The sequence below is a fragment of the Cuculus canorus genome, chromosome 16 (genome assembly GCF_017976375.1).
Source record: "Cuculus canorus isolate bCucCan1 chromosome 16, bCucCan1.pri, whole genome shotgun sequence".
Classification (NCBI taxonomy): domain Eukaryota; kingdom Metazoa; phylum Chordata; class Aves; order Cuculiformes; family Cuculidae; genus Cuculus; species Cuculus canorus.
In genome coordinates, this window is record NC_071416.1 from 14,784,389 (window position 1) to 14,802,578 (window position 18,190).

General features: G+C 41.5%; 1 protein-coding gene across 4 annotated transcripts in view; it reads right to left on the reverse strand.

Moving 5' to 3' along the window:
* The window catches only part of TSHZ2 (teashirt zinc finger homeobox 2), a 228,119-nt gene that overhangs the window by 69,264 nt on the left and 140,665 nt on the right, over nucleotides 1-18,190 (reverse strand). Inside the window, exon 3 of one of the 4 annotated variants that reach the window (XM_054081329.1) lies at nucleotides 17,090-17,105. The exons of the other annotated variants lie outside the window; for them this stretch is intronic. The gene's annotated coding sequence lies outside the window, so the exon portion shown is untranslated. Of the gene's footprint in view, nucleotides 1-17,089; nucleotides 17,106-18,190 lie in introns of those variants that run through there. 4 annotated transcript variants of the gene reach the window in all.

Below are 18,190 nucleotides of genomic sequence, written 5' to 3' on the forward strand. Positions count from 1 at the left end.
GAACGGGGCAGCCGTTGGCTCACAACTTTTAGCTACAGAGCATCAAACCTGAGCATTAACTCCAAGATGCAGCATAAACATTATTATTCTATAGACACATCAAATGAAAAAGGAACCATAGGCAGAGGGCAGGGGATCTGAAGAGGTTTAAATAGATCTGATGTGATAATTAACATCCATTGAGGGATTTGGGGGGAAGAAGAGGGACGAAACATAAAAATGATTTCCACCTTTATTTTAAGTTCTTTTGACAGATGGGAATATTTTCTGTTATGCTACTTGTGGTTTGGGTAATGAGATTAGGTCTTGCATAGCAGGAAGCAGAATTAACTTTGTTTACTTAAAGTGACACCGTCAGCTTGGAAAATCACATTTCCATCTGAAATGCAGTGCCTACTATCATTACAAATAATGCTTGAGATCATGATAACTAAAGGAGATTAGAGGCGAAAAAAACATGTTTCTCTCGCTCTTTTCTTTTTTTTTTTAATGTACTTTCTTCACACTGTGCAGCTGAGAGCACTCTTCAGAGCCAGATTCCCCACTTGGCATCTCCCTGAGACTGTGCTCCACCATGCCCCTGCACCCGATAGGCAGATGCAGGCAGGGAGCAACAGGCTGGGGATGAGAGTGGGAAATGGGATGAAAGCCCAGCTGGCTCTGGCTGATGTCAGGCATCCTGAGAAAATAGCTCCCTAAAGGCAAATGGTGTGGCAGAAAAAGAAAAAGAGAAAAAAACCCTCAGCAGCACTTAAAAATGTATTTAATATTGGGTGTGTACAGGAGTGGGCACTTTTAAAAAAAATAAGACTTGAATTTTTAGAAGGTGACTGATTAAAAAAGTCCCGAACATGGGGCCTTAAGCAGACTTCCACCGAGTGGCTATAAAAAGACTGTGTGTTTTCAGTTGTTGCAACACACACAGGCAACAGGATGGGAAGAGAGGGAGGAGAGGGAAAGGTCTTACAATAGCCTATTTCCTAAATTACTAATTCATGCACTGGAACATACATGTGTTAAACTAGGTTTGCATATACATGAGGGTAAATTGAAAAGGGAAAAGGCATTCTGCATCCTCTCTGCTGCACCTACAAAATAATCATTACAATTATAATGGCAATAAGGGTTTGCACGGAAGAGTGCTTGTGATGAAGCCTCACAAAGACTGGGTGCCTTTGTGATGCTTCTCCCTCCTCTTTTGCCAGCTAAAGCCAAGCACAGTGACTTGTCCACGTGGTATTTTATGTACTCGTGACCCCTGTTAATGTTTACAAATCAAGGCTATCTGGCACAGTCATTACTGCTTCATGTCAGAAAGAGTGACAGGTAAAGAGTAAAATCTGGACCCAGCACAGAGATTGGTCCAAAATACATAAATAACCAATTAAGAGAAAAAATTAATAAAAATATTGTAACAGATCCCAATCTGCTGTTGAGTACCAATTGCCAGTAATAATCTCTATGGTAACTGAACTCTCTTTGGCCTCTCTCTGTATTCAACTAGTGTTTTATGGGTTTTTTTTTTCCTCTTCCCCTATTTTCATGGAAAGTTTTCAAAACTGGTTTAAATATTATGATATTTTCTTCTTCAAGTGCTAACTGGGAAAAGTATTCACTTTGGCTGTGTCAGTCTCTTAAGCAGATTTCCCCTTCCTTATATGACTGCCTTAGCGGTGACTTTTGGGAGGGCACTTACTGGAAGTTCAGTTCAAACACAAAATAGGTGAGGATTTCAAAATCCAAGAGGTTAAAATATTGCCCAGCAACTAGATAAACCAATTAAGAAGAAGGAATAAAACATACTAAGTAAAGAGATTGCTTTCAGACACTACTTCTGTACCTGGGGAAATTTAACCCTTTCTTTATCTTTTATTGTTATTACCTGGCTGCACACGTATCTTCTTGCCAGCTGCTCTCTCATAATATCAGCAACTTCTTCTGGGCAAAGTTTTATATACAGGTGTGAAGAGATGTCTTCTCCTCTAACAGCCTTGCTCCACAGCAAGGTATGAGAATTTGCTGACTGCCCTCCAGCTGCTGCCTCTACTCATCGAACTCGAGTATAGAGGAGACCCATTTGCCAAACCATTCATCAGTTTGTAGTTCATGCCACACCAGTGAGTTTGTGCTGATAAAAAGCACAGAATCGCCCTCACTCAGCTGTAAAGAAGGACACGAGTGCTGAATAACCAAGTTTTGTGAAACGGCATGTTTTGAGTAGAGAGTTAACTTTCAGGCTTAGGAGAAGTTGAATGGACCAGAAGGGAACCTACAAAATTCAGCAGGCTCTGAGGGGCTTTGCTTATGGCCAAACCTGAAAAGCAGAAAGTTGCAGACAGTAGGTTGATCCCTCATTATAGGTTATACCTCTCTGGGGCTTTGGGAATCTATTCAGTTGGAGCTGCAATATAGCTACGTGGTTATTTCTACTGCATTAAAATAGTTTTTCCTTTCAGGGTTCACAGTCCAAGAGATTTCTAAGAAAGCGGATCCGCAGTCTTTTTAAAAAATTCTATTATAATTTGCTCTTCTAAAACTCTTTTGCTTTGACCCATGGATTTCTTTGCACTTAGAGAACCCAGCCATGGTGGAGGGGACTCAAACCTATGTTTTTCCAACCTCTATTTGGTCTTTGGAAGCTTCACAAAAGCAAATCTCAAACAGAGAGAGAAGAAATGGGCATGGGCACAATTTTGATGCCTAGTGAGGATTGCTTACCTTAGGGAGGTAGACCCTGAGGTTTTACTCCCACGGACTCAGAACACATTTTGCCTCATGGCTTCAGTTCAAACAAAACAGTCACTGGAGTATGGACTGGCATTTACCCTTTCCAGACAAGTGTTGTAACCACTAAGCTAAAAAGTTATGCTTTTATTTCTGCTCCATCTCCCTAGCCCAATAAATCTTGAATTCCTTTTTTGACAAACTTCAGAAAGAGCAATGTGAGCAGTGCTCCCTCTTTGCTTTTAAATCTCAGGTCTCTTTCAAGAGACAGAGAAAACATTTAAGTGTTGAAAGATTATGTAAAATCCCTATTGACGTTTCATGTTTGGAGATGCTGTATCGGTGAGACTCATGGTCTGCAACTCCTGCTCCTTTATACAACAGCCCAAACCAAGACTTTGGATCTGAAGTCGTGGAGTGTTTTCAAAATATGGAGCTGGATTCAGTTCCAGATCTGAATTTCTTAGTGGTTGTCTGTCTTCCATCTGTTTGTATTTGGATGTCTCATAGAATATAAGCAGCAGTTTTATAGTGTCACACATGAATAAAGTGGATAATTATAAAATTAAAAGATATAACATGCTTCTAGGGGAGATAAGACTACAATTAAAGAGCATAAACAAAACTGAGTTTGATGTACAGACTGATATATTTATTCATTAAATATAATAACATAAACAAGACTATTAACTGTCATATTTTAATGATACTGTACCCTTGAAAACATGCTTGGGAAAAAGTCCTATTGACTTCAATAGCAACACCACATAAATTTAAATCATGACTGCAGTAAAACAATATCTCATAATTCTTATTCATCATTATTTGTTGTCCATACCCCAAAATGTTAAACAAAATACCTGTAACTTGCTGAACTGGGTCTGAGCTCAAATGTTTTATCAGTGAGCTTAAAGAAACCCAGCAGGGTATGCAGAAACCTGTTTCACAGATAACTGAAATACAATATTCCCAAGAGGGAAAAACAGCCCAGGCACGACTGCTGTCTATCCCATCTCTCTCTAGAAAACACTGGACATGTTTTTGCTCAGGAGATGGCAAAATCTGGGCAAGTGCCACTTCATATCAGCAGTGTTAAGATCAGATTCTGACCTTTTTTTTAAGATTGTTAACAGTCAGCAACAGTGGAAGCCTTAAAGCTATCTGTAAAGTATGTATTAACTAGCTTGGGATAAGTATAAAGCCAGTCTGGAAGGGAAAAAGGGTTTCAAGAATTCTCCCTTGTCGTACACAGCATCTGTGCCAAGAAGATGTAAAATGGGACCATTTTGAGTCATAACAATTTATCCACCCTTTGCACAGCCTCTTGGCACACACAGGGCACCAGGCAGGGGAGAAGCAGCTCGTGCAAGATCTCTAGTGCGAACTGCACAAACAGAGGTGATTTTAAAAGGGGACTCACCCCAAATTTGTGAACTGCGCTGAACCGTGAATTATTATGTCAAATGTTTCATTGTAAAATTCCTCATTAAATTCTTTGGCGTTCACCACACGCTCAGAGTAACTTGAAGTGCTGAGAAAACGAATGCTCACTGTGCCATGACAAAGGCCAATGGTTGCCTCTTTACTGAGCTTGATACATATGGTGAAAACATATTGACTAATTACTTGCCATTTTCAAAAACTGAAAACACTCCAAAGTCAGGCTTAAGATAATAGAACAAGACACAGTACAAAGAATAAAGACTGGGAGAACAGAGAGGAAGAATAGTGTAGCTCTGTTACTGCTAATCCCTCATCCAAGATTTGCTTTGATACATAAATATCGAAGAACAACAGCATCTCACTATTTCAAACTGCTTCCTGAAAACTGGTAAATTAATGCACGTGATTTATACATCAGTTCGAGGAGTAAATATAAAATCCAGACCCAGACTTCTCGCAGATAGCAGCACGATCTGGCCAGTGGTTTGGGCCAGGGTTCAGTTCTGCAATGCTGAGCTTTCTACAGCTTTGCACCTTTTCTTGGTGTTTGCCAAGCGCCCCAAAAGAGAGAGAACTGGCTGCTGGTGAGGAAGGACTCGGAGGGAGATATGCTAAAGGGATCAAAGTCAATGTGGAGAGCGAGACACCAAGACTCACTTCTCACTCCAGCTTTCCAAATGCCACCTCTGACACAAAGAGTCCCATACAGGACAGCCCGAGCTGCCTCACAGGAGTCCCTCGCACACAGCCTTCCCAGGGAGCTTTTTTAATACCATCTGATTTCCAACACCCCTTCTCCAAACCATGGCAAACTGGCCCTCTCATCTGACTAGGGATCTTCCCCAAGTTGTGGGATGAACATTTGGCAAGTTCATTTCAAGGCAGCTCATGAAGTAGAACCATAAAGCCACACAACTGTAAAAAAAAAAATGTTGCTGGACAAATTGTGCCAGTAAAGGATGTGTAATAGAAATTATACTTAAAATTCAAGCTCTTTGTAGTAGAAGACAAGCTCTTTGGTTTATAAGTAGAAAACATGAGGACTTGCTGAAGCAAGGGTTAACAGGAATACAATTACTGCTCTTAAGAGTTTTATGATTATGAAACTTGTGCTGATGTAGCCACAATTTAGAAATAATAGGAAATGCAATGGACAACTTTCAAAAAAAATCAAGACAATTTTAAAAACGTCAATAATTATTCCCCTTTATTCCTTTAAATCATCCAGGCAATAGAAATCAGAGATGGGAATAGGATGCCTAATGTTAATGGCTTTATTAGACTGAGAAAAAAAGAGTGATCAAAGTTTGACTCATTTACCATAAAGTTCATAGTTTGTAGGAGCTCACTGTTCTACTATTTATATATTTTTTAAATTCAATACAAATCCCAAACCATGCCTGGAGATTAGATGTAATCATAAGCAGAGACTAAGTGTAATTTATGAACACTTTTATTATATGAGAAAAAAGTTGGTATTCTAGAAACACATAAATAATATGATGTTTTTCATAAACGTTTTAGAATAAGTTTTATTTTCCACCTCATAAACTAAAAATAAAACACTTTAAGTGACTGATTTCCCTTTAAGGCAACTCTTGAGCCTGATTTGATAACACTACTGGTAAAGTCCTAGGAAAACTCCTGAAAGAATTCCTGGTGTTTTGAACAGGACCAGACATTATCCATGTTGCTTTTAATTATTATCATCATTTTACTGTAAAAACCTGCATAAACAATCATAATTTTGCCCCCGTTGCATAAATATGAAAGACATATGCTTAAAGGAATGGATGATCTCCAAGAGGGGGAGGAATTTTACTTCATTTACATTTTAGAAAGAGTTTGAAAAGCTTAAAGCTCTAGAAGGGTGAAAGATGCTTTTCCTGCTCGGGTGAAGCTCCACCCCTAACTTTTTTTTCCAAAAGCCTGGGTATACAACTCAATTCTAAATAGAAGCAATAAGCAAAAATAATATTATGGACTGTTGTTCAAATCACTGCCCGAGCGATGGAGCCCTCCCAGGCGGGTGACGAGCTGAAGCCTCATGTCCTGTGCTGCGAGATGGGCGCGCACTTGCTCCATCATGGGGTGATGATCGGGCTCATTTCATGGCTTTATACCTTCAGACACTTTCTGTTCTTTCCAATTAGGATTTTTTTTTTTTTCACTTTCCTGAAAGTTTACTGGCGGCGTGTACCACGAGTGGAACCCTGGCGATACAGCATCCCGCAGGAGGGAATAACGGAGTCAGGCAAATGTGTGGGAAGTTCCTTCAGAAACTCAGTTACCTCCTTGAGCAGGCGTGCTCTTCTTCAGCTTTTTGTTTTATCTCTAGGTACAGCCGTTGCCAGCTCATACGCAAAACTGTTAAAGGAAGCCAGCTCCAGGACCGCTTGCCATGTTTGAGTGCAGCACCACACAACGGGCTGGGAATGCCTGAGATCATTTCCTTTCCTGCCTTTCATATTGCTGAACTGAAACCATCACTCGTGTCAAAAGCAGGGACTGCAGATGAAAGGCCAGTGCATTAAGACAGCACATAATTGTCAGTCTCTGAGTTTCTGACATTAATCGTTTTACTTAAAGAAGGCAGTGCAAGGGTTTTTTGTGTCCCCCCTCAACCTCGACTGACAACACACGGGAGATAGTCTGGATAAAAATTAAAAAAAAAAAAAAAAGATTCAAAATTTTTGCTAATTAAAAGTAATGTGTTTTCCCATTTTTTGGCAATTTGATAACACAAAACACTTACTTGGGGGCCACAGGGGGAAACAAACTGAGACGGATAAAAAATGTTTTGTGTTCATCCAAGCAAGACTATGTTAATGCACATTATCCCATTAATGCACATCAACATCGGGAATAAGCGCGCCAATGCAAGCAAGAAGCATACACTTATCATCATTTGATAACATGTTTAATGACAGATTGACGGTTGATTTGCAAATGTGAACTGGCATCAATGTTGCTAACTTCAGCTTCTGCCGCCTCCTCTGCTATGCCAGCATATTTATGTGCATAATTTGATTTCGCAGCCACACTGTTAGTACATTTTTAATATTAACTATGCAAGAACAGACAGCCGAACTTAAGTTGCACTGATGGTTTGAGTTCATTAGATTGAAAAAGATGGGCAATGATGACAAAGATGGAGATGGCAGTGCAACATCAAAGAGGCAACACTTAACAAACACACTCCATTTTGAACAAACCGAACTAACACATTTCATGTTGTCGGCTGCAGCAGAGCCCTTATGTACAACAGTAAGAAAAAAATATGCTTCTGCCCTGGGCATACTGACAGCAGCTCTGCAAGAAGCTTAGCAGGCTTCTGGACACACAGTTGTAAGATATTTCGTTCGTCTGTTGCAGGTAAAGGGGTTGATTCTGGTCTGATGTTCAAGTGACAGCAACATCATTCTGCAGACTTGCAGTGGAGTTACTCTTGATTTACACCAGTCCAAGGGAGAGCGCCTGCCTGTTCCCACTCTCCTTCCCTAGTTTGCTTTTCACAGCTGTGATTCTTTATGACGAATATTAAAAAGATTTTGCTGAGAGCTCAGCTCTTGCATGCATGATACGCCGAGCAGAACTTCAAGTTCAGAAGCCCTGGAGTCTTACGCTGCGAGGTGTGGGATGTCCTTCCTATGCACCCAGAGCCAGGAGCCCAGCACCACGCAAGACAACACCCCTGCTGACTTCCTACCCGTTGGTGATTCTGGCCAATTCAATTCTGCTCTGAAGGGAACGTGTACCGATGAGCTGGGAGGAGAATATTTCATCCTCTGCTCACATTAATGTCTGGGCATATACTGCACCTAGTATTAATTTGCTTGTTGTGCCGCAATATATAATAAATTTGAGGCAGTAGCTTTATGGTGCAAGTTGTAATTTTAAATTTTATGATAGAAACTGACCATCAGCAGGAATCTGACCATATAACCTCACCCATTGGGTGTAGACTATACGGTTCGTACCTCAGAATCACAGTGCAACTATGATTTAGCCACTCAATTAGACCAGCTCCTCAACAATTCTCAGCTGTCTGAATTACTGCTGAACAGCTTAATAAATACTTAGCACACAGGCCTCCATTCTGCAAAGCTTTTAAGACCATTCTTAAGTTTGCCACTAATCAGCAAAGCACCGATTACAATTACTGTTGCTCAGAGACCACTCCTGGACCAGAAACTCATTGTGCTTGGCACTGCGCAAACGGAACACAACCCTACTGCTTGGGGAGCACTGCTGGGATGGAGCGCTAGCGAGAGGCCAGGATTTGTTAGGAAGCTGCGAGGGACATAAAGTATTGACTGTTGAATTTAATCCTGGAAACACCTGCACCACTTTCTGCATGAAGACACCGAACAAGGGAGCAGAAAAGGATCTTGCATCAGTCAGCAGGTCACCTTCACCCGGCAGCAGCAGGGGGATTCCTGGTCCCCCTGTCCTGCTGGCAGCTCCTGAGCAAATGCCTCCTGCCGGAACGCTGACCTGGCCTAGCTGTAAAAACTGCTTTTAATGCCTGTCATGAAAGAAGCCTAGAGCTTTATTTCCAGTAAAATCTCTTTACAGAGTTCTGCGCTCTTTTCAAGAAGAGACCTGCATTGCAGGGAGAACTACTCCTAAACCCCCGGCTACGTTCAGTTCGGGTAGTTTGTTAAGCAGGTCCAGCGGCTGGTGCTGCACAGATGAAGGTGTATGACCCTCAGATGAGGAATATCTGAACAGACAGGTAGCAACCCCTGGCTTCTTAGGCTAAAATATTAGCCTGAGGCTTAGCGATATGATTTAGTAGTGGACACGTAGGGTTGTACTTGATGATCTCAAAGGTCTTTTCCAGTCTAGTAATTCTATGAATCTATGTATTGTTGGCTTTTTTAAAATTTAAGCTCTTTGATGCATTGGGGCTCAAACCCAACAGCAGACACAAGAGTGCACTGTGCAAGGTGCTGTTCAAGATGACCTCTCCCTTAGAAAAACACCGAATAGTTTCCAGCGACATGGGACGACAGGTAGATCTTGGTTGCCCTAGTGAGGACACAAGGGGTCTTGGAAGATTTCTCAATAGTGAGCGGACAAAAAAATTTACAGGGTGGGGGGAGAAGAAAGGCCAGCAGACCAGGCTCAGCAAGACTTTACACTTATTTTGGTGTCTTTTACAATAACACTGTAGGCCGTTCAGAAAGGCAGAGGAGCAGCGGCATTTCCTGCCTGGTGAGCTGAGCAGCAGAGGAGCTGTACCCAGCAGCCTCGATAACTGCTCTGTTAACAGCCTCGTGTTGCCTCCTCCTCACCTCACCTTTAGCTACAATTAGAAATAAAGCACGTCCCAGGGAGAGGGAACTGTGGTCACTGCTTGCTCGTACCTGCTGATGGAGGATGAAGATGGGGAAAGCAACAGGCCAAGTGCTATTTCCAGACTCTGGAAAGGCTTTTCCCTACTTCAACCCCGGCCCAGCACAACCAGAGTATGTTACGTGGCGTTGGAGGCAGGAGGGAAACAGCTTTGTGTTTGCCCTCCAGATTGAAGGAGCTCCTGCTGTGACTGTGCACTACAGCATTGGGTGCGGAGTGCTGCAGAGAACAGGAGCCCAGAGCATCACCCGGTGGGAAGACCATTAGTTTTCTCAAGTCACAATTATCTCTGCTACTGCATTTATGTCCTCTTTCCTGTCTCGTTTTAAGTAAGTTACAATTCTCCCACTCTTGTTACTGAGTAGATGCAGATGCCACTTTGTTCTGTGTGATTTATAGCCAGTAGCTAATGTTCAGTTATAATTCCCCATTTTAGACATGAAAAATAGCTTGTAATGCTCAACACGAGGGCCTCTCAACAATGATATATAATTTAAAAATTAACATGAGGACAGAGGAGACACAGGATTTTGAACTAGGGACTCTCTCATTCAAAGGTTAAACCTCTACAAGGTGAGCTAAAGGAATTAGTTGAGTTATTAAGTAAATGCCTCTGTTACACTTTCCCAGTACATTAGCTGTTGCAGCCTTTTCCAGTTCAGCTGTGTTCAGCCCAGCATGTTCAAAGTGCAAATGCTCATGGCACTGTATTCACACATTTGCTTTTTTTCAATGTCAAACAAACTGGAGCTTTTCAGAGTCAAAGGTCAAAGTGGAGGGCCTCTAAGAAAAACTCTTGGGAAATTATGTGATTGTTCTTATGTCTTTATTGTATATAAAATCAGGCTTCATACATGGCTCACCCTTTCCGAGCATCTTAAAACTATAAATGAGTCATGACTCATTCCTGCAACACCTAAGTTATATAAGTGGTCTCGTTAATTTACTGGAATATCTTGCATAACTAATAATTTCCAGGATCAAACTCTGAAGACCGAAACCTCTGGACTGTAAAGAGTTCCTTTAGAAACAGAGAAGTTAAATTCCAGCCTCATACTATGAGTCAAAAGCAGAACAATTAACAGAACCTCCTGCATCACCAGACTCACCCTGTCAAATGTGAGCCATAAACCCCTCTTTTGTCAAAGAACAGCAATTCAGAAAACATGCAGGGAGAACAGGGAGTATCGAAAAGGAAAAAAGCTTGGCTATGGAGACGTTTTGGAGGTGGCATTCCTTTCCTGTTTGTTTCCTGATCACTATAAGAAGACGTAGCTCATCTCTTAGTTGCCTCCTGCTGCACTCCGGTTAACCTCGCTGTACTCCAGCATCAAGTATTACATTTATGGATTACAAATTTATTGACATTTGACATTTGCATCAGCTATCACCTGATCAACAGAAGCTTTGGCTTCCAAAGGGAATTATTGTGGAAGATTTCAACAGCTATGGGAACACCAAAAAGGTCATTGAATCATATCGGAAAAACAATGTGTTCATAGTGTTCATACATTTAGTCTTGCCAGTAAATCTTCTGGTTGATGCTTGGACCACCTACTGATGATACTCAAGGAGAAACAGGGAGAATTGAAGAGATGAATTAAATTAAAACCAAATGACATGATGCCTGGCACGGTGGGATCTTTAATTTTCTACTCTGTGAATCCGGAATAAGAAAAAAAAAAAAACAAACCAAAAACAAAGCACAGTGGCTTGACTTTATCTAAGTTAATTCCCTCTATATTAGCAGGGTTTAACTAAATAATCCTGAGTAATGTGTGCACCCCACATTATTGCATGCAATTTGTATGTGGGAGGTGCAGGATTCAGAAAACATATGGCACATGGAAAACAAATGACAGGGTGTGCTTTTACACTCCTTTTGGCTATACTTATCACTCTTGTTGATATTTTTTTTCCAGACATGAAATATGAATGTAGGAACTTTCACCCTAATCTCTTTGGAAAAGTACTGAGAGTTATTTTCTTGTGCATTTGTGATTTATAGAAGAAGGCCACCACATAATTCCTGGGAGCAAAGACAATGTTTTAAAAAACCACTGATCAAATAAACAGAAATACCTCCCCTATCGCTTTTTCCCTGGATGACAAACCTGAGTCTTGCACTGTGAAAAGCCAAGGCCAACAGATCAGAGATCCACAGGATTATGGAGGAAAGTGAATTGCTGAACTGGAAGCCCACCCACAGGCTATCTATCTGTATGTCCTGTCTAGGGTGAGCTCTGCTGAAGACTGATCCACGGGCAGCTGTTTGCCCCTGAGCTGAGCAAGCGTGAAGGAAGTACCAAGCTTTGCCCTTCTCCTGTGTAAAAGAACAGGAACTGGACAGAGTCTTCTAAACCTTGGCTCGCAATAAGATAGAAGTGGAAAGGTGTAGCTGTGAAATGGAGATAACTACTAGCAGTTGTGCGTTACACCAGGACATTGTTCACATGTATTGAGTAGGTAATTTCAGGTAATTCATGTATAAACCTGTTTTTTTTTCAGAAACAGGGAGTGCTTCTGAGTTTTCATTAAATGGCTATGAAAACAGGAGCTTCATATTTGTGATCTCAACAGTTCTCCAACAGGAGAGGGGAAAAATGCTTTTACCTGCACGCAGAGTGGTTTGGAGGTTTAGAAAAGCATAAAGCAAATGCAGATGGGAACAAACTAGTATTACCCATGTGCAACAAACAAGCAGTTTTGGCCTCCTCTTAATTGCTGGTCCTTGCTTGTATAAGCTTTGCAGCAAGACTGCAAGTCCTGCTCTGCATAAAGTTGAGAGAGAAAAATTTTTTGAGGGTGGCATTTTTATCACATCATGGGAAACCCCCAGGGAAAGTCCAACAGAGAATGGAGAGTGACAGAATACTGGAGCAGGATACCCAGAGAGTATCCTTCTCTGGAGATATTCAAAATCACCTGGATGCGTTCCTGTGCCGCCTGCTCTAGGTGAACCTGCTTTAGATGATCTCCAGAGGTCCCTCCCAAACCCAACCATTCTGTGATTCTGTGAATAAAGTATGATGCCCTTAAGTCTGGGAGCTTGGTATCACTTCTGCACTCTAGCTGTGATTTCTTCTTTAGCCACGTGTGAAGAGCAAGCATGAAGGCTCAGCACAATTCTGACTGCCATGGGCTGGTTTGTACATCCTCTGCTCCCTGTCTTCGGATGGGGCACCTCCAGATCCCACCCCAAGAAGCCTCGCAGTTGTGCCCAAGTTTCTGCAGCTATCAGGAAGGCCTCTTGCATGTCCTCTGCATCTCTGGGAGCAGAGGCAGATAACTTCCCCCAGCTGAAGAAATCCCTGAACTGTAAATCTGGAGGCTGGGAGAGCACTCTGGGAATGGTACCACATGTCCGTCCTGTTCTTTCAATCATATTGGTCATGACAGAGATAGTATGGACACATAGACCTTTGACCTAACCCTGTACGCCTATTCTGACATTCTTATCACGCTCCTATTCAGCTATAAGAAGAACAGAAAAATGTCATAAGGAAAGTCTTAGCAGTGTTCAGCTGTCGGGGACATCTCCTGTTACAAAGGATTGTGCATACTTAGGGCTAGGGAATAGAATATGAACACAAAACATGGCAATCGTTCACTTATAGCTGGAGGCTACAGACTCCACGGCACAGAGAAAGTTCAGCCTGGCAGAGACGCAGAGAGTGAACATCCCAATGGGGACCAGGGAAGCTCCCTCCAGCACTGGGGCTTTTGGAGTCTGAGGGACCGCATGTCACAGGCAGTGAAATGTGATGTTGACCTTCACCAGACGGTGCAGAGCACTGCTGGGAAAAGTGGGAGAAGGGAGGAACAAAAGAGCACGTGGAGGTCATGGCCTTCTTGATCTCTCTGTTTTGGGTGAGTTTGAAGGCTGAACTTTTGTGGTTCTCCAATGCAACCGAAACCCACAATTTTCATTGCCTCCTGGAGGTCTAGCATGGTTGTGTTAATCATGGATGAGTGTGGCAGCAGAAACTGCCTTCATGGCAGAAAATGCTGAGAACACCCTGGTAAACCATGTCCCCCTGCCCTTGCCTTTCTCTTGCTGGCCCGCTTTGCCTTGCAGCTGCTGCTGTGAGCACAGTGTCTCCATGCCGGTCACTTGATAATAAAGAGAAAAGAGGCTGCTGGGGTACAGGGACATGGGGACTCTGTGATCCTCTGCAGTACAGGCTTCCCAAAGGATGAACCCCTTTCTCCTTCATCTCTACCCCCTCTGCGGTAGCGAAGGACTGAGCAAATGGTCTTGGCTCAGCTGAGAAAGGCAGGTGAGGGGAGGCAGTGACTGCTACCACACAGACCATTCTGTCGCTTGATCTCACACAGATGCTGGAGGAGGTGGAGTGGATGGAAACAACCCCATCAAAGCCATTCTAGCCACCTCTCCTTTCCCTTCAAAAATGTCACTGTGGCAGCCTCCACTTTCTATAACAATGTTTATCATTGTTCTTCAGTTGTCTGGGACAATAAATGGTTAGAAATGAGCATATATCACCAGGAAATCTCTGCCTGCCCCTTCCCCCAAGCAGTGTCATAAAAACGTACAAATTCACATTAATAATGAAGTGCATTTCCCCGAGAAGCCACTGTGTATCTCAGGGAGAGCAGGCAAGGTGGCAGTTGCTGCAGAGTTTCCTATTAAAGAGCAGAGCAAATACTCATAAATCTGATGAGGGGCCAAAGCACATGTTAGGGCTGTCTCCCTCTTAATGGAACCTTTTCTGAAATGAAAAAAATATATATCTCGATACATTCAGGGTATTCATTAGACATGACAACCTCCTCCACTCCCCCATCCTTCCCTCCCCCAGTCCTGCGAGTGCTGACCCTGGGCAGAAGAGCCCGTGCTCAGTGCTGGCAAGGAGGCATTTTGGAGGGGAGGAGGAATTGTTTTGTTTTAATAAAGAGATTGTATAAATTTACCAGAATGAACAAGTCCCCTCCTGGCCACATCTCCCTCCTTCCCTCCACTCCACAACTGCCACCGTTCCCTCTGTCTCCAGCACCCGATGCACCCTCCTCCTGCTCAGCCTCTGCCATGACCCGTGGCTGTCCCGTCTGTCCGTCTGCCGGGGCGGAGAGCTGACAGAGCCAACGCTGCGCCCCAGAGCAGGATTCCTCTTGCACACTTGAGTGCTGGAAGCCTTCTTGCCACCTCACACCTTCAAGGGCTTGGCCAACTCACGCTTTTGGGAAAACCTGGCTCTGCAGGCACAGGAATTTGACAGAATGGAGCATCGGTCCCCTCGGCTCTCTCAGGGGCTGTGAGTTTGCTGCCTGTTGCAGTGTTTTACTGTTAACTCAGGATCTGCTGCCCGTTGCCCAAAGGTGAGATGCTCTTGAAAAAAAGAAACACCGTCACAACTACAACATAAACTCTGCGCTGTGCGTTGCTTGTTCAGCCTCATTCCTTTTCTCACAGGCAAAGTTCTAAGCTGAAGATGCGCTGGTGTAAATCCTATGTGATTCTGCTGATGTATGAGAACTAGCATAAAGGCCTGATCCTTCCCTGGCCGGTGGATCCTGCCTAGATGCACAAACAGACCCAGATCCGGACTGAGAAGATGGAAAGAAATGCCAGAATGAGGCCTGATGACTACAGCTTAATAATCGTGAATTATCTGTTCATTATCCCAATAAATAGTGAAAAATCTCTTCCTCCTTTCCTCCTCTCATAAAGCTATATCTATAATTTTCCTCATTTTCCATCTGTGCTCCATCACATTTGCACTGAGTGATTATCCTGCTAAATTACATTATTTTTATTGAAAGGTGCTTTTGAGGGCTGGATACTGCTCACATCTTTTCCTTTTGTTATTGGTCTTTGCCATCAGATTGCTGAAGTATAAAATGTATAAACAAGACTCAGATATCTTTCCTTTGCAATCTCACTGGGTAAAAACCTTCTGCTATGGATTATGAAGGTTGTAGCACTTAATAATAACAGACGCAGCAGGGAGAGGGCAAGATTTTGGTATCCTTATGAATAATGAATGCTTGAGGATGTAGGTGCTATTCAAGGTCAGTTAAAATCTAGTTGAAACACTTAGAAGTTGCTGTTGCTTTGTGAGCAGAAGAGTTCCTGCCTTTTGGGGCAGGAACTGTCATATACAGTATGCTTATACAGAGCCTAGAAACAATATGGGTTGACCTAGTGGGTTGGATGTGCTAATGCAATGTTAAATAATACTGATCGTAATAGCAACCTGTAGGATTCATAAAAAGCGAGTAAATCTGCAGTGATGTATTTGTGCTGACACACTCTGAAGTATCATCTGGGAGAATCTGATCATCATCTCAGGGAAGCCAAGAACTCACTATTATTGGTTTTACAAGGACTACTGGTACATTGAAAAAAAAAAAAACCCAACTACCCAGGAAAATGGTGAAGATTTAAAAGTGCTAAATAAAAAAAAACATCCTCATCTACCACTTTGGGGAAACAGTGATGCATTTCAAAGGATTAGGGGAACTGAGGCTTTACCGTAACAGGACTATTTTGAGGGAGGAGTTATGGGTTGGACGCTGTCCCTTGCTGAGGATGGGCTTTGTGACTCCCTCAGCATAGCAGAAAAGCCAATCTATTCCTCTTCCTTCTCACCTTTGTGGCGCTCAGCAATTTTACCCAGTTTATACCAACAAAAGTCTATTTTAAAATGGGACTTCTCCACTTTTCTTTTACCATCGTGAGGTCATCACTTTCCAACAAGATGCTGTCAGAAAAGTTCCATTCCAACTGCGTAATCAAAGCTTTCATTGCAATGAACCCTCTCTTTCCAGCTGATGACAAGATGAGCAGAACTCTCACTTTTGATGGTAAATTCTGCTTACAGAATTGTGGTGGCCACAGCTGCAGGCAGCTACATCCCAGCATGTTTGATTCTCCTAAAAGGACCTCTCAGTTTTTAGTATTTGTTGCCAAGAAGAAACGAAAGATGAAGAGCAAGCTAAATTCTCTAAAATATGGTTTTGGACTACTAATTTAAGCAATTGTCCTTGCCCATGTAACACAAATATAGGCTAATAGTGGAACATGATGTTCAGAGCAGCTCCTACTGTTTCAGAGGGATGAGAAAATAAAATGCACAGAAGAAAAAAAAAATTTCTATTTTGGTATACTTAACACATACAGTTATCTATGTGTCCTATATATCATTTAACAAATTGCTTTGCAATTCTTACAGGGCGTGGTATAATGACTGATTTAAAATCACTGCATTGCTTAAACTGCATTGTTCTTCATCAAGTTGAGTCATTTTTATGTGAAGTGTCAAGCTCTCTAACAAATAACTGCTGCCAGACAAATCAAGTTCCTCATCTTAAAGCTACGGCTAAATAGTTTATAGCTTTAATCTGCTCACTGAGGTGTGCAGTCTATGACAGTAATTATAAATGCAAGGAGAAATTATAGCTGAATGCTTTAACTGCATTAGGAGCCATTTGATGAACAATCATGATTGCCTGCTCATTTTCAACAATAGAGGGCAAGTTAGTGTCAGTGCATTAGAGGATTTTCAGTTCTGCTCTGCTCTTTCTTCCATTTACCACAGAATGTCAGTTGTCTCCTATAAAGTAGAAAAAAAAGCACTGTAGAAGCTTTAAACTTGATGGTTAAAAAAAGACAAAGGAGGAAACAGAGAGAAAAACTGTTTATCATTATGACTCATTTTTTTTTTTTTTGTTTTGCAGCAGCCTTACTTTCAAATTAGTTCATCTCAGGTAGCTGCTTGTTTACTTATCAGGGTCTTTCGAAAAAGAAAGCTCCCCAATCGAGTTGGTAAATTTGACTTTATAGAGACTTATTCCTATAAAAAGTTGTAGATAAGACCACAAGAGCCTCGGTTACCGACTAGTTTATAGGCAATCTCACCACCTGACTTTAGAATGAGAAATACAATTCTGCCCTGTCTTTTTTTCTCAGGACAACATAAAAAATCTAATTTAGTTGAAAAAATGAGCAACTGTTCTTCAAAGGTATAAGTCAACATAGAAATTACTTCTAATTAAAGCCACGTTCCCTAATGTTCATGGGTTTTCTTTGAAGAATAGCAATAAAACCAGATTTGAAGCGGGTTAAATGAAAGATAATAGAGACGTCTGATTGTTGTATATTACGTACAATTTTACATTATATTACTAAACACATATTGGTTAAAAGAATTCAAGAAAACACCAAAGATGAATATAAAACAGATATGTATGTCTTTATATTTAAGATGAATTGATAGCAAATTTCTTAGAAACAGCTTTACAGAGGTCTTAAAAATAAATCCATATACATAACACATTTTTCTACATTACTAACCCGGATTATTCATTTATATTTTTAATGATAGTTAACATTTTTAAATACAACCTTGAAGAGTAAATTTCATTTAAATATAGAAAGTATTTTATGTATTTCTGTACTTTCGAGTACTCTTTCCAATGTTTTATTTCCATTTATTTCCGCATATTTTCTCTATTTTTATTTCTATTTCACTACAATATTGCCAAGAAGTAAATGCAGATGTATGTGCACGTTTTAAGATCCTCGGAATGCTTTATATTTCTTGTTTCTAAATACTGTGCTCTCCTCTATGTTATTATTCAAATGTATACTGAATCTTAAAAATAACATGGAAAGAATAAGTAAACTCTGAAAATCCCT